This window comes from Eschrichtius robustus, chromosome 1 (assembly GCF_028021215.1).
Source record: "Eschrichtius robustus isolate mEscRob2 chromosome 1, mEscRob2.pri, whole genome shotgun sequence".
Lineage (NCBI taxonomy): Eukaryota > Metazoa > Chordata > Mammalia > Artiodactyla > Eschrichtiidae > Eschrichtius > Eschrichtius robustus.
Genome location: NC_090824.1, coordinates 9162946 through 9177920, shown reverse-complemented (window position 1 = coordinate 9177920; position 14975 = coordinate 9162946). Strand labels below are relative to the sequence as shown.

General features: G+C 44.9%; 1 pseudogene; it reads right to left on the bottom strand.

The window, feature by feature from the left end:
- LOC137763491 (ras-related protein Rab-2A pseudogene) overlaps positions 1–14767 on the bottom strand; it is a 41972-nt pseudogene extending 27205 nt beyond the window's left edge.
- Positions 14768–14975: the final 208 nt, after the last annotated feature.

The window sequence follows — 14975 nt, the reverse complement described above, 5'->3', positions numbered from 1 at the left end:
AGCCTAGAGCCCTCCTGCCCATATTTTTACACTTTCACAATTTCAAGATAAATATCAAAACAATTTATCTTGTATGTTTTTCAAATGTACACACATAGAATCATAGAATCATATTGCATATACTCTGTGGTAAGTTTTTAAAATACACACAAACACACACACACACCTCTGCCAGGCCCAGGTGGTTTTTTGCTTTTTGGGGTTTTTTTCATTGAAAACATAGACTTTATTTTTTAGAGCAGTTTTAGGTTCACAGGAAAATTGAGCAGAAAGTAGAGAGTTTCCCTAAGCTTCCTGCTGCGCCCTGCAACCCATGACCTCTCCCACTATGGACAGCAGCACCAGTCCTAGGACTAGCCCAGACTCCAAGAGCTGGACATGCGCTTGGACTCATCCGTCCTCAGCTATGTGGTCGGTCCAGTGGCCACCCCAGAAGGCATTCAATTGTTAGTTAAAACCAGAGGCACGTACATTTGTTACAATTGCCGAACCAGGTGGTTTTCGAGGTGAATGTTTCCAATATTTAATGTATGCAAGGACTAGGAGATCCCTGGTGTATAGGGTCCTACCAGCCTCATCACTGTGCCATCAAGACCTCTTGCACACTCCGTCTCCTCCGACATTAGAGGAGCCCCAGTGACTGAAAACGCAACACTCGAACCCTGTTCCAGAACGAATGCATTAGGTCACTATGGTTCCCAGCTTGGGGGTACTACTGATGCTATTTCCTCTCCCTGGAACAGCCTTCCTGCCGTCTGCATCTGGTGACCTTGCAAATTAAGGACCATGCCCCCTTCTCACAGATGTCCCCTTCACTGCCACCCTGTCTCGTGAGCAGAACTGAGCCCTCCCGAATATGGGGCACCTGGGATGAATGATAGAGAATGTTGCTTCCTGAGCCCTTGGCATTCTAAGGGCAGGCAGGGGGAATTCACTGGTGGTCCAGTGGTTAAGATTCCAGGCTTTCACTGCCAGGGGGGCCCTGGTTTGATCCCTGGTAGGGGAACTAAGATCCTGCAAGCCGTGCGGCGTGGCCAAAAAAAAAAAAAAATGGCAGGCAGGTTCCAAAAAGGCCATACTGGGACTGTTTTCTGGAGGCAGTCAAAGCCACTCCCTCTCAGGAAAATCTGGGCTGACTCCAGTCAGGCATCTGACTCTAATTCCTCCTGCCTTCGGACACTTTGCTGGGATAGAGTCGTCCCAGCAGGATGCCCATCAAGCAAGGTGAGTGACATCTTCCTTTCTTACTTACCTCCTCCAGCCTCTTCTTAACTGGAGCTGCAGACAGGAACTGACACCAGCTCCTTGACACCCTGTCAGACTCGCTGAGTAAGTGTGGGACAGGTAGGCCCGGTGAAATAATGGTATTTTTAGACGCTGGCTTGTGGAAGCTTTTCTTTCCCCCGGTTGTGATATGTTTCCGATAACCTCTGTTCACTCTAAAGGACTCAACTATGTCTATCTCTGTAGAAAAAGAGGATTTCAGCGTCCAAAGTTACCTTCAAGACCATCTTCTTCCAGACTCCGACATTTCAGGTGAGAGAGGTCCCCCGATGCCACCCTTGCCCTTCCCCTCCCCCCAGTCTCCTTTCCACGTAGTCAAGAATGATCTCTCAAATTCTAAGTTGAGGGGCTTCCCTGGTGGCGCAGTGGTTGAGAGTCTGCCTGCCAATGCAGGGGACACGGGTTCGAGCCCTGGTCTGGGAAGATCCCACATGCTGCGGAGCAGCTGGGCCCATGAGCCACGACTACTGAGTCTGCGTGTCTGGAGCCTGTGCTCCGCAACGAGAGGCCGCGACAATGAGAGGCCCGCGCACTGCGACGAAGAGTGGCCCCCGCTCGCCGCAACTGGAGAAAGCCCTCGCACAGAAACGAAGACCCAATGCAGCCATAAATAAATAAATTAATTAATTAAAAAAAAAATTCTATGAGAACAAAGTTTAAAAAAAAACAATTCTAAGCTGAATTCATGACACACCTGCTTAAAGTCCTTCAGAAGTTCCCCCTTGCCATTGGGATATAGTGACACCTCCCCTGTTGGTACCAAAGGCCCTGCGTTACCTGGGCCCTGCAGGGGGCTTCTTCACTATAAGTGTACTTACTAAACTTTTCCAAGCAGGATAGGTGCCTCCAAGCCTCCTCGTGTTTGCTCTTGCTGGTCCTCCCGCCAGCAACTCCATCACTGCGCCTGTCCACTCGCCTTCTCGGCTAAGCTTGAAGGACACCTCTTCCTGGAAGGGTTTTCTGACCCCTGCCCACCCCCCCGCCCCGCCCCTGGCCAACACCCTGGAGGAAGCAGATGCTCGTTCTCCGCGTTCCTGTAGCATCCCACACGGTCCCTAGGTGGTGCTGGGATTTGACATGTCTGTTTCATGTCTATCTTCCCCTTTCAACTCTGAGCTCCCTAAGGTCAAGGGTTTGGTTTTTCAACTCTAATATCCTTGTGCTTGGGGCATAATTAACACTCAGAAAAAGTTTGTTCCATAAGTGGAATGAATGAACGGATGAATGAAAGAATGAATTAATAAAGCCTCTTACCCAAGGTCTTGTATAAGGGAGCACAATAGCAGGATTTCCATGCCAGTGTGAATCCCACCACCTCGAACGCCTGATTCAAAAATGTGAAGACTCCGGGGCTTCCCTGGTGGCGCAGTGGTTGAGAATCTGCCTGCTAATGCAGGGGACACGGGTTCGAGCCCTGGTCTGGGAAGATCCCACATGCCGCGGAGCAACTGGGCCCGTGAGCCACAGCTACTGAGCCTGCGCGTCTGGAGCCTGTGCTCCGCAACAAGAGAGGCCGCGATAGTGAAGAGGCCCGCGCACCGCGATGATGAGTGGCCCCCGCTTGCCACGACTGGAGAAAGCCCTCGCACAGAAACGAAGACCCAACACAGCCAAAAATAAATATAAAAATAAATAAATAAATAAGACCTGGTGCAACCAAATAAATATTTAAAAAAAAAAAATGTGAAGACTCCACTGATAAAGTTAGGCCACTGCATATGCCAGACTGGGGTTGCTCCAATATCTTCAAAATGCATAAATGGCTTTTTAGTCCTCACAAGGCTGTCTTACTGCCCCAGCCATGCTGGGAGCTCAGAGGTGGGGCGTGGGCAGCTTCAAATGATACAGTTAAATAGGGCATTACTTAAAGCCACATGTCTGATAACATAAGCCACTCAGTACGTGTAAATCTTTACAAGACAGAAATCTCATTATCTTTACGAGCTATAGAGCAGCGCGCCCTCTGTCGGTCATTTCTGGAATTGCATAGGGTCACATTCATTTTCTGATTCCCCGCACTCTGCCAAGAGTGGAGGTAAATGGTGAATAAGAAAGACATAGACCTCCACCAGTGTGATAGGGAAAGCACTTCAACAACCTATTACAAGGGTGGTGAGTGCTCTTCTAAGTGGAAACTCAGGATGCTAGGAGAACAAGAGTGCAAAGACCTCACCCGTGCTGCGTGGTCAGGAAGGAAATGAAGCCGATTTCAGTTCACCTAATATTCACCAATTGACTATTTTACGCCAGGCGTTGTCATAGTTCTGGGGATACAGAGGGAAGAGACAGAGCATCTTCTCTCAAGCAGTTCAGAGCCTAAAAGGGGAAGGAGGGCAGGAGACTTCAAAGCTATGATAACAGCAATGAGAACAAAATAACAGCTATTAGACATTTTGCACGATAGCTGTAACCATTATAATATTATAAGATTACAATCACAGTAGTCCTGTGCTCAGATGTGGAGCTACGTGATGTCGATATCGTTATTTCTTTTGAAGTGTGAGGACTCGGAGCCTCTTGGTTGACCCTGCAGCCCTGCTGTTTCCACTGCATCGTCCCTCTCTCCACCCTGATTAACTATAAAATACAGGAGTTTCTGGTGCACACTTTGCACCACAACCCGGTGTGACCAGTATTCCTGTGACTCTCTTTCTACAGACAAGGGACCCAAGACCCGAATGGTCCTGAGCTTTGCCTCGGGTCCCACAGCTGTAAAGAGGGAGCCGCCCTAGACAAGGTGGTTTGGAAGGAGAACTTTGCAGTCAGACCACCTGCCGTGGGTGACCAGGCATGTGACCTTTGGCCCCATAACATTTTCTCAGTTTCTCCATCATCTATCTTATGAGATTGTCTTGAGGAGTCAAGATAATAACACTTTCAGAGCCTGGCACATTAAGCAGTCAATGTATGGTATTAATTGTTACCATCATTATTCTCACCAGCTCTTGGGGGGAACATTTTTTCCCCACTCCTTGTGTTTCCCTGTGAAGGGACTTCCACGAAGGTGAGACTCTTGGTCTCTCCCCCTCACTCATTCACACCTCCTCAGGGAAGGGGGGCAGCCTTTGCCTGAGTCGGTGCCTGGGAGAGGGAACCGCGCATGCTGGGCCCAGCGCTTTCCGGGGCCTCTCTGAGAGCCAGTTGCTGAGACGGCAAAGTAGTCTAACTCAGAGGTACAATGATCCCGACGTCTCACAACTGAGCCCCTTGCCTCAGCCTCACTTTTCTTAGCCGAGGTTTGAGGCTCCCCTGTCTGGCTCCTGTGTCTTTTCTCTGTAATGTGTTCTGAACTTGGTGTGGAAAAAAAAAAAAGACTCCTATTTACCAACTCCTCCAAACCCCGACCTTAGGCAAAAGTGAAATCCAGTCCTTTTCCTGCAATTTCTCACTCTGCTTTTGCTGCCTCTATAGGATTTCTTCTCTTTCTGCCTAAAGACCTGTGGAAGCCTGGACTTGCACTTAGAGTCACCCCAGAACTCAGGAGCCTGGACAGGTCCTGGGAGGTAACCAGCCCAAGGCCATGACTCCTCAGGAGATGGGAATTGGGACTAGGGCGGGGCTGGGATCCCAGGAAGATAGCTGGTCAAGGATGGAGATGGACCCGACTCACAGACGCTGCCTGGGTCCTTTCCCCCATAGGAGCTGCCTCCTAGCACCTGGGTGGGCTGCAGGCTTTCCTAGGCTTAAGCTGGGGAATGACCTGCCTAGGGGTCGGGTATTCAATCAAGAGAATTAAATCATTAATGATGAGGGGTGCTGGCGGTGAGAATGAATAAGGTGGGAGAAGGAAGTGCCGAGGCCCCCAGGGGCCCAGCCCCTCCAGCCCAGGCCCCTGTGTGCAGGTCAGCCCTGCCTGCTGGGAACAAGAGGAGGCAAGGTCTTCATGGCTATGCTGGCCTCGTTCCTCCAATCCCTCACAGTGAAATCCCTTTATAGAAAGTGAAATGAATCTCTGACTGGTTTGAAGCTCTGAGCCCAGGCCTGCCTTGTGCCTCAGGGAGTATGAGGGCAGCACAGATATTATCCTGACAGCAGTCCTCCCGAGGCTGACTCCCACCTACCCCTCGAGCTACACGCCTGGCCCCCTAGGCGCCTGCCCACCACACAGCAGTCTTGGCCACGATCAGGACTCTGTGTCTTTGCTTACGCTGTTCTCTCTGTCGATAGTGCCTTTCTTCCTGCTTGGCCTGGACAACTTATATTTAACCATCAAGGCTCAATGCAAGTCTCTTTCCGGTGAAAGCATTCTCCAACCTTCCTTTCTCTGAGGTTCTTTTGCCACAGACCCCACCACTGCCCTATTGCATTACTTCCTGTCCCATAATTCCTTGCGCTGACCCTGAAGGCATTTGAGTTGCAACCCCTGCTGGAGTTCTGCCACAGTGAGCTCTTTGAAGGGGTGTGTTCAGAGATGTTTCCCTGTATTTGTCGGGGTTCTCCAGAGAAACAGAATCAGCACAATGTATATATAGAGAAAGAAATTTATTATAAGGAATTGGCTCACATGATTATGGGAAATGACAAGTCCCAAGGCCAACAGTCTGCAAACCAGAAATCCAGGAGAAGCAATGGTGTATTCCAGTCAGAATGTCAACAGGCTTGAGATCCAGGAAGAGCCAATATTTCAATTCAAGTCTGAAAGCAGGAAAAAAAAAAAAAGTCCCATCTCAAAGGCAGGCAGGCAGGAGGACTCCTCTTATTCATGGCAGGGACAGCCATTTTGTTCTACTCAGGGCTTCAACTGATTAGATGAGGCCCACCCACACTGGGGAGAGCAATCTGCTTGACTCAGTCTACTAATTCAAATGATAGTCTCATCCAGAAACACTCTCACACACAAACCCCGAATCATGTGTGACCAAATATCTGGACACCCTGTGGCCCAGTCAAATCAACACATAAAATTAACCATCACATTCTTCAAGATCCCCTTCTCCTGATTGTTTAATCAAACACACATCTAGGTATTGCTGTGAAGGGATTCTGCAGATATAATTGAGGTTAGGGATTTCAAAATAGATTATCCTGAATTATCTGTGTGGTCTCAACCTATTCATATGAGCCCTTAAAAGCAGAGAATTTTCTTTGGCTGGAGTCAGAGAGATGCAGCAGAAGGGGAAGTCAGAGAGAGTCCAAGTATGAGAAGGATTTGATAGGCTATTGCTGATTCTGAGATATAGGAGGCCACATGCAAAGCCCAGAGAAGCCTCTAGGAGCAAAGAAGGCCCCCTGTTTATGGTCAACAAGGAAATGGGGACCTCAGTCCTACAAACACAAGGAATGAAATTTTGCCAATGACCTGAATAAGTGCAAAAGCGAATTCTTCCCCAGAGCCTCCATAAGAATGTGGTCCTGCTGACATTTGATTTTAGCCCAGTGCTGGACTTCTGACCTAAAGAAATTGTGAGATAATAAATGTATGCTGTTTTAAGCTGCTAAGTTCGTGGTAATTTGTTATGAGGACAATGGATAATGAATGCAGGGGAGGTCCATGCCTTCCTCATTGCCATACACCCTGCACCCTAACATGGTGCCTGACACACAGTAGGTACTTGCTACATGTTTGTCAACTGGCTGAATTACAAGGCAACACCCAAGTGACAAAACCTAGCCCTGCTCACCCTTGGAGGGAAGACGTTTTGATTCTATTTCTGCATGTGGGGCTCAGAATAGGAGAAGCTGGTTGACATCAAATTGATGGACAGCCCAATTTAAATCTCTAGTCAGGAAAGCTTGGGCGAATCATTGTTTCCTGCAGAAGATGACACCTCGGTACCTGTGTTCCATAATTTGTGGAGATGGGTTCCAGTTTATTGCATTTCTCATGATAGGAACTGATTTATCTTCACAAGGTCTTCTTTTTCTTTTCCTGATGATGAATGTCTGCAGCTCTGTCAGAAGATGGCAGATGAAACATAAACTGTGGGTTGTTGTGGCAGAAGAGTCCTGACCCTTCAGGATCTAACAGTTTAGGAAGGATGTTATGATGCCCACAAGTAATTATACTACAAAGCAGAGACGTCATAGGATGAAGAGCAGGGCAAGAAGCCTGGCATAGCAGAAAGCATCGTGGGCTGGGAGCCTGAAAACTTGACGCCTGTACCACTCCTGGTTGCATGAGCTCTGAGCCTCAGTTTCCTTTTTAAATGAATCTCTCCTAGTTTCTTCCGGCTCTGGGAATCTGATGATATTTATACCAGAAAATTCTGACATTGACACTTAGGAGGCCCCAGTGAGGCTCAATCTGACAAGATGGTACCAATTCCTACATTATTTTAGCTAGAAAAGGATATACATATTTCAGAATTTTGCAAAGTTTTAAATTTAAGAATTTTAAAAAATTAATAGATTTTTTTCTAGCACCTCCAAGACCTAAGTAACTGGAAAAGACTCGAGAGATCAACCAGCCCAGTGGTTTTTTAACAAAAACATTTAATGCTGAGAAATGCTTTCATCAAGTTATCACCCAATAGCATTCCCACAGGCACTGAGTAAGACATGCCTAGAGCTCTGTGAAATACATTTTGAAAATCGATGGTCTGGCTTATTTTGAAAACAAAGAAACGGAGTGCTAGAGAGGGTCGGGTGATTTGTACAAGGTGAGTGGCAGTCAGGACTTAGATCCATGTACTTGCCCCCAAGACAGTGTTCAATCCATCACACTCCCCCCCCCGCACCCCCCCCACACACACAATTAAGAAGATAAGACTGCTGGGGTGGGAAGCTACTTCACTCTCACCTTCCTTTTCTCTTTATTTACAGGCAGAAAGAGACAGATGAGAATATGGATTAGGTCATTATCCCTCAGCATATGTCGTTGTTAATGTGTGTTCTTCGTAGATTCATTAATCCACTGTTAGGAACTGAAAATGAGTATTTCAGATGCTTAATGTGATATCCTAGATGCTCTGGGAACCAAGTCCCCCTGGAGAGAATGTTGTTTAATCTTTCTAAATGGTCTGTAATGGAAGCTCCGCATCTGGCATAGGGAACACTGTCTATTATAACTTATTGATAAGATTTTTTAGAACAGGTTTCATTAAAAAAAGTGTCCCAAATGACATAACTGAAGCTTATTCTCTATGCCATGGTGATGTTTTGAAATGTAACTTTAAATGGTTCTCCCTTTGTAAAAAATTTCTTAAAAAGAGGATTTTTGACAAAAGTAGCAATGGTCTAATTTTAATACGTATTTTAGCAATACAATTTAAAATATCAATGATGGTTTATATGAAATCTTATATACTTTAGAGTTGTATTGTACCTTAGGTATTACCTAGGTTGCCTCCGTTTTCAGAAGAGAAAATTGGGACCCTGAGAAGGTAAGTGGCTTTTCCAAGATTGTGCTGCAAGTTTGGGGCATAACTGAAACAAAAGTCCAGCTCTCTTGGCATGTGGACCAATGAGCTGTCCCTGAAACTATGCTTTAGAACACACCCAAGGCAACTCTCAAGTAGTAATCGGAAAAAGGAAATTCTTTATTTATAGGAGGCACATAGGAGAGTGGTTAAGAGCATAGCCTTTGTAAACAGACTCTGTAATCTTGGGCAGGTTACTTATCTCTTTACTTCTCACCTTTCTCACCTATAGAATGAAGATAATAAATGCACCAACAAGGTAGGACTATTGTGGTGTTTAAGTAGTACAAGGCAGGTAAACATAGAATTCTTGTCATGGCAAATGGTATTTATGACTGTTATTATTATTAACTTGTTGAGTTTTATGTATTGTCAACATGAATGTTTGCAGAGAAACTTGCTTCTCTCTGCTCCAGGTCATGATAGGTTCCTACTTCTTAACATGTCAAATGCTGGATTTTGTAAAATCTGAGAAAAGCATATATTCCCTTGCCACCCAAGATCAATGTCCTCTTGGTGGATTACTTTCTATGTTTGCTATAGAAGGCTAAAAGCTAATTCTAAAGGAGCAGAAGAGTTGGCCAATTCCCTTCAACAAACATTTCCTGAGCATCTCCTCTGTTCTGTTAAGCTGTGTAAAATGCAAAGACAGAGAAAAGACATGGTTCCTGGGCTCCAGGGGCCCTAAGACTGTGGAAAAGACAGACATCTCTAAATGTCTCTGATGCAGGTGTTAAGGCAAGTGTTCCTCTAGAAGGAAAAATAAAGCAAAGTGGGAGCTGATCTTACAGAGCGAGAGAGAATTATTCTAATAAGACATATGGAAAGATCTCTGAGAGGTAGGATTTGGCTCAAGTTTTAAAGAGTTGGTAGAACTTCAACAGGTAGGCAGCTTCTTTTTTTTTTATTTTTTAAATTTTATTTATTTATTTATTTATTTATTTATTTATTTATTTATTTATTTATTTATTTATTTATGGCTGTGTTGGGTCTTCGTTTCTGTACGAGGGCTTTCTCTAGTTGCGGCAAGTGGGGGCCACTCTTCATCGCAGTGCACGGGCCTCTCACTATCGCGGCCTCTCTTGTTGCGGAGCACAGGCTCCAGACGTGCAGGCTCAGCAATTGTGGCTCACGGGCCTAGTCGCTCCACGGCATGTGGTATCTTCCTGGACCAGGGCTCGAACCCGTGTCCTCTGCATTGGCAGGCAGATTCTCAACCACTGAGCCACCAGGGAAGCCCTAGGCAGCTTCTTAAGATAACTCCCAATGACCCCACCTTCTGACAACCACAGCCTTGTGTAATCGCCTTCCCTTAAGTAATTTGCTTCTAATGAATAGAAAACCACAGTGTGGAGGGGAAGTCACTTCCATGATCAGATTACAAAAGTTTCTGACTTCTGTTTTGCTGACTCCCTTTACTGATGATTTTGATGAAACATGTTGCCATTTTGGGGAGATCCATGTGGCAAAGAACTGGAGGCAACCTCTGGCCAATCGGCACCTAGTAACTGAGGCCCTGAGCCCAACAACCCTAAAGGAACTGAATCCTGTCAGCAAGCATATAGATGAGCTTGGAAGTGGACCCTTCCTCAGCTGAGCCTTCAGATTAGACCCCAGTCAGGTCTAACACCTCAATGACAGTCTTGTGAGAGATCCTAAACAAAGGTCCCAGCTAGGCTGTGCTGATTCCTGATCCACAGAAACTGAGATAGTAAATGTGTGATGTATTAAGCTGCTAACTTCGTGTTAATTTGTGATGCAACAGGTAACTATTATAAGTGCCTATATGGGCAAAGGACATTACAGCAATGAAATACCCTGAGCAATGGTCCAGGAAGCTATTGCCTTGTCCATCACTTGCCTTATGGGATTGTCTTGATGAGAAGGTGAGGCTAAGGCAATTTGCACTTCCTGGGCAATAGATTTGTGGAATAGCAATCAGACTCATGTGGCTGGACCATAATGCTTGTGGAGAGACACAGCAGGGTATGAGGTTAGAATGACAGGCTATAGCTAAATTGTGAAGGGCCCTCAATACTCAGCAAAGGACTGTAAACTAGATGGGGAGCCATTGAGGGTCTTGAAGCAGGGAAGTAACTCTAATAGAGTTGCTCTGCTGAATATTAATCTGATGCTGTGTACAGGACAGACTGAAGGGAGACAACTTGGAAATGGCTGCAAAATCCCGGGGAGAAGTGGTAAGGGCCTGAACTCTGACCAAAGAAACAAATGATGTCCCCAAACATACCATAATAGAATTCTCATTTGTGTTGAAAGTTCTCTGAACATTCCCCTGGTTTATGAGGCAGGAACTTTATCAGGCATTTATTTGACATCCAACCCATTTTCATTCCACACGCAGGGGCAAGCTCATATTGGAATTGAAAATAATCACAGGCTTGACTTTGGGGAAATGGAAGGAAATGTACCCAAGATGGGAAAAGGGGGTGATAGGGCTGACTATTTTTCAGCTTTCCAGAGAAGACCAATTTATAAACCTTAATAAGAGTGCCAGAGTTCCATGCTACGTCTTCTTTGCCTTCCAATGTCCTGGTTCTCAATCCAAGGACCCTAGATGCCTAGGGGCCCTTGAAGGAGGATTTAATGGTGTTCAAATCTATCCCAATATTTCAAAAAACACATAGATATCCCGGTAGTTACTCACAATAAAGCAACCCAGCTAAGAAGGAATGCCAACTCACTTTGGTTGAGGCTATAAATATAAACAGTGCAGCGTGGCAGTTCTGCGTGGCCAATTAGAATTCCTATATACTTTTTTTGGTAATAACTTAATTTTTTTCCTCAGAAATAATCCATTTATTAACAAACAATCTTAAATCCCATTGTAGATATTATATACCATATTCTTTTTTTTTAAATTAATAGCTACTTTATTTATTTATTTATTTATTTATTTATTTATTTTTAGCTGTGTTGGGTCTTCGTTTCGTGCGAGGGCTTTCTCTAGTTGCGGCAAGCGGGGGCCACCCTTCATCGCGGTGCACGGGCCTCTCACTATCGCGGCCCCTCCCGTTGCGGGGCACAGGCTCCAGACGCGCAGGCTCAGCAGTTGTGGCTCACGGGCCCAGTTGCTCCGCAGCATGTGGGATCTTCCCAGACCAGGGCTTGAACCCGTGTCCCCTGCATTAGCAGGCAGACTCTCAACCACTCCGCCACCAGGGAAGCCCTATATGCCATATTCTTTGTCCAGCTTTATTGAGGTAGAATTGGCATATAACATTGTATAAAACATGTTGGTTTGATACATTTATATGATTACCAACATATCATCAGTTAACATCATATAATTACCATCATGTCACATAACTATCATTTCTTTTTGTGGTGATAACATTTAAAATCTACTCTCTTAGCAACTTTCAAGTATATAATACAGTACTGTTAATTATAATCACCATGCTGTATATTAGATCCCCAGAACTTATTCATCTTGTAACTGGAAGTTTATATCCTTGAACAAAATCTCCCCATTTACCCCACCCCCAGCTTGGGGGAACCAACACTCTACCTTCCTATATACTTTTAATTAATGAAAGTGGGAAAACTGATTAACACTTCAGAATTGGAGGATATTTGGTGGTAGTAGCCTAATGTGATGGTCAATAGCAGGATAAAATTCTGGCTGTGTTGCTTGTCAGTTGTGTGATACTGCATGATTCCTCAGTGAGATGCTTTTTTTTTTTTTTTCACCAGCAATAAAAGGGCCAATAACTGCTGCCTTTTAGAATTGTTATTTGGGATCAAAAGGAATAATATATGCAAGTTTCCTGGCACTCCATAAATGGTAGCTATTTTTAAAACAATTGAATAAAATATAAAATATTCTGGCAAAAGGAGACTGGAATAAAAGAAGCTGTCTATGGTTCCGAAAGGTCAATCACCCCATTTTTGCCTCTTCATGCCAGGGGCACTGGTTCAGCTGTCTTAATTTCTCTCATGGACTCTTTCTTCAGCCTCTCAGCCAGGTTTTCTTATAGTTTTCTCACCTTGGTATAATCCTCCCTCTATCCTTTTGCTGGAGTGACCTCTTAAGGTCATGGATCTAGTCATCTCATGCCCTTGGCAAACCCCTTCCAGAGCATACAAGACTCTTCAAAATAGAGTAGCTTCCTGCCTGTCCATCAGCATCTCTCCTTAATTCCCATCATGTCCTCTGTGTCCTAATCTCATTGAACCTCTCATCATTTGTTTCCCAGATCTGACCCTTTAATACCTCTATGCCTTTGTTCATGCTGTTCCCTCTGCTTATAATACTTTCCCTCCTTCATTTGGCAACCTCCAACTCATTCTCAAATGTCAATTCAAATTTGACCTTTTCTGTGTTCATTTTCTCCACCCCTCAAAGAGATGTGGCTCTTCTTTCATCTGCCACCTTCATCAGACTTGATCATATTTCCATGATAGCGCTTATCTTCTAACAGTTCTATCTCTTGCAACAGAATAGGAACTCTTTGAAGGCCAAAGTTGATGTTTTATTTACCTTTGTGTCCCCAGCACAGGATGGTACTTAGTACTGATCAATGAATGAGTAAGTGAAGTTACCTCTTCCCCTGGCCCAGCCCTACTTTTGCCCATTGGAGCCCAATGCATTCTTCATGGCTTCTTCAGTATCTCCAAATAAATTGGCCTCTTCGTGAGCACTTAGTATTGTATTTTGGCTCATGGCATACCCACTTACTTTAGGTACAGGTTTTATCTCCAATACATGATTTTTTATACTATGTTTTATTTAATAAATGTGTGTAAAAAATAAGAAAGTAATTTACAACCAACTTCTAACAGAAACACACATGGATTTAGAGCTGGGGTACTACCACTTCACCAGAAGAGAAATGGTTCTCCCAAGTAGCACAGTGGTGGGTGGCAGAGATAGGATTAGGACCCAGGGGTCCTTTCTCCAGGATCCTACTGTCCCCTTTCACCAGGCTTGCAGAACACAGAATTGATGCCTTAGCTTAACTGTTTGTACTATTTTAATTATAATTTTATTATTATTAACAGCATTTAAAAATTATGTAACATAGCTAGCTAGTGGGAAGCAGCCGCATAGCACAGGGAGATCAGCTCGGTGCTTTGTGACCACCTAGAGGGGTGGGATAGGGAGGGAGATGCAAGAGGGAGGGGCTATGTGGATATATGTATACATATAGCTTATTCACTTTGTTATATAGCAGAAACTAACACAGGAATGTAAAGCAATGATACTCCAATAAAGATGTTAAAAAAAATAAAAATAAAAATAAATAAAGTAAAAAAAAAAATTATGTATCTTTTCAGAACCAATGACAGGGCTCTTGGATAGCAATGTTTCTTTCAGCTGAAATTCAACACCAGGAGTCAATATGGCTTGTTGTCTTTGAAAGGACGCATGATTAATGAGACCCAATCATGTTGACGTAGGTGGACACGTATGCAGTATACGAACAATCACAACAAAGACCAAGGGGCACAACAGAACAAAACAAACAACATGCTTGGAGCAGGCTTGGAAAAGAACACAGGATTTGAAGTCAGAAGATCCACGCTCAGGCTTCATTCTGCCAATTCCAAGGTGTGTGACCAGAGGCCAGCACTTAACTCCCCCAAGCCTGTTTCCAAATGTGAAAACTTGTAACGAAAAGCTCATTGTCTGACTATACCAGAGTGAGGACATTTAGTAGATGCTACTTACGACATAATGCCTGAAAGATACAAGACAATTATCGGTGTAAGGTGCTGTGCAAAAACAGTTGAATTAAAGAACAAAACTCGTCAGCCTTTCCCCACAGACCTGCAGACAGAGATCCCATCCTCCCCGCTAGGGTCCAAATAAGAAATGTATGCTTGTTCTCAACTCGTCTCTCTAAATCCCCGCAGGAAGCTCCACAATCATACCCTCTCAATTCCACTCCTATGTGGTTCCTCCTATTATGACACCCACTCTCCTGCCCGGGGTGCGATCATCATCGTCCGCAGCCTGGACCCTCGCAGCGCATATTCCTCTGATCCAGCCCTGCGCACGATGTAACGCATGCAGACATCACTTGGGGTCTTGTTAAAATGCAGGCGCTCACTCACCAGTAGTGCAGGACATATCCTGAGAGGGGCCGGTGCTGCTGGTGCATGGCCCATATGTACAGCAGGAAGGTTCCAGTCAGTCTCCCTGAATCCAGCCTTGTACCTGCCTACCACCCAGTCTCCACACTGACCCCAGAGAAATCCCTTCAAGGCATAAATACGATTATGTCACTGCCGTGCTTAAAAAGTATGAGTAGGCAGATTCAATGTCAGGATTCTCAACACTGGCTGCAGATTTCAATCACCTGGAAAGTT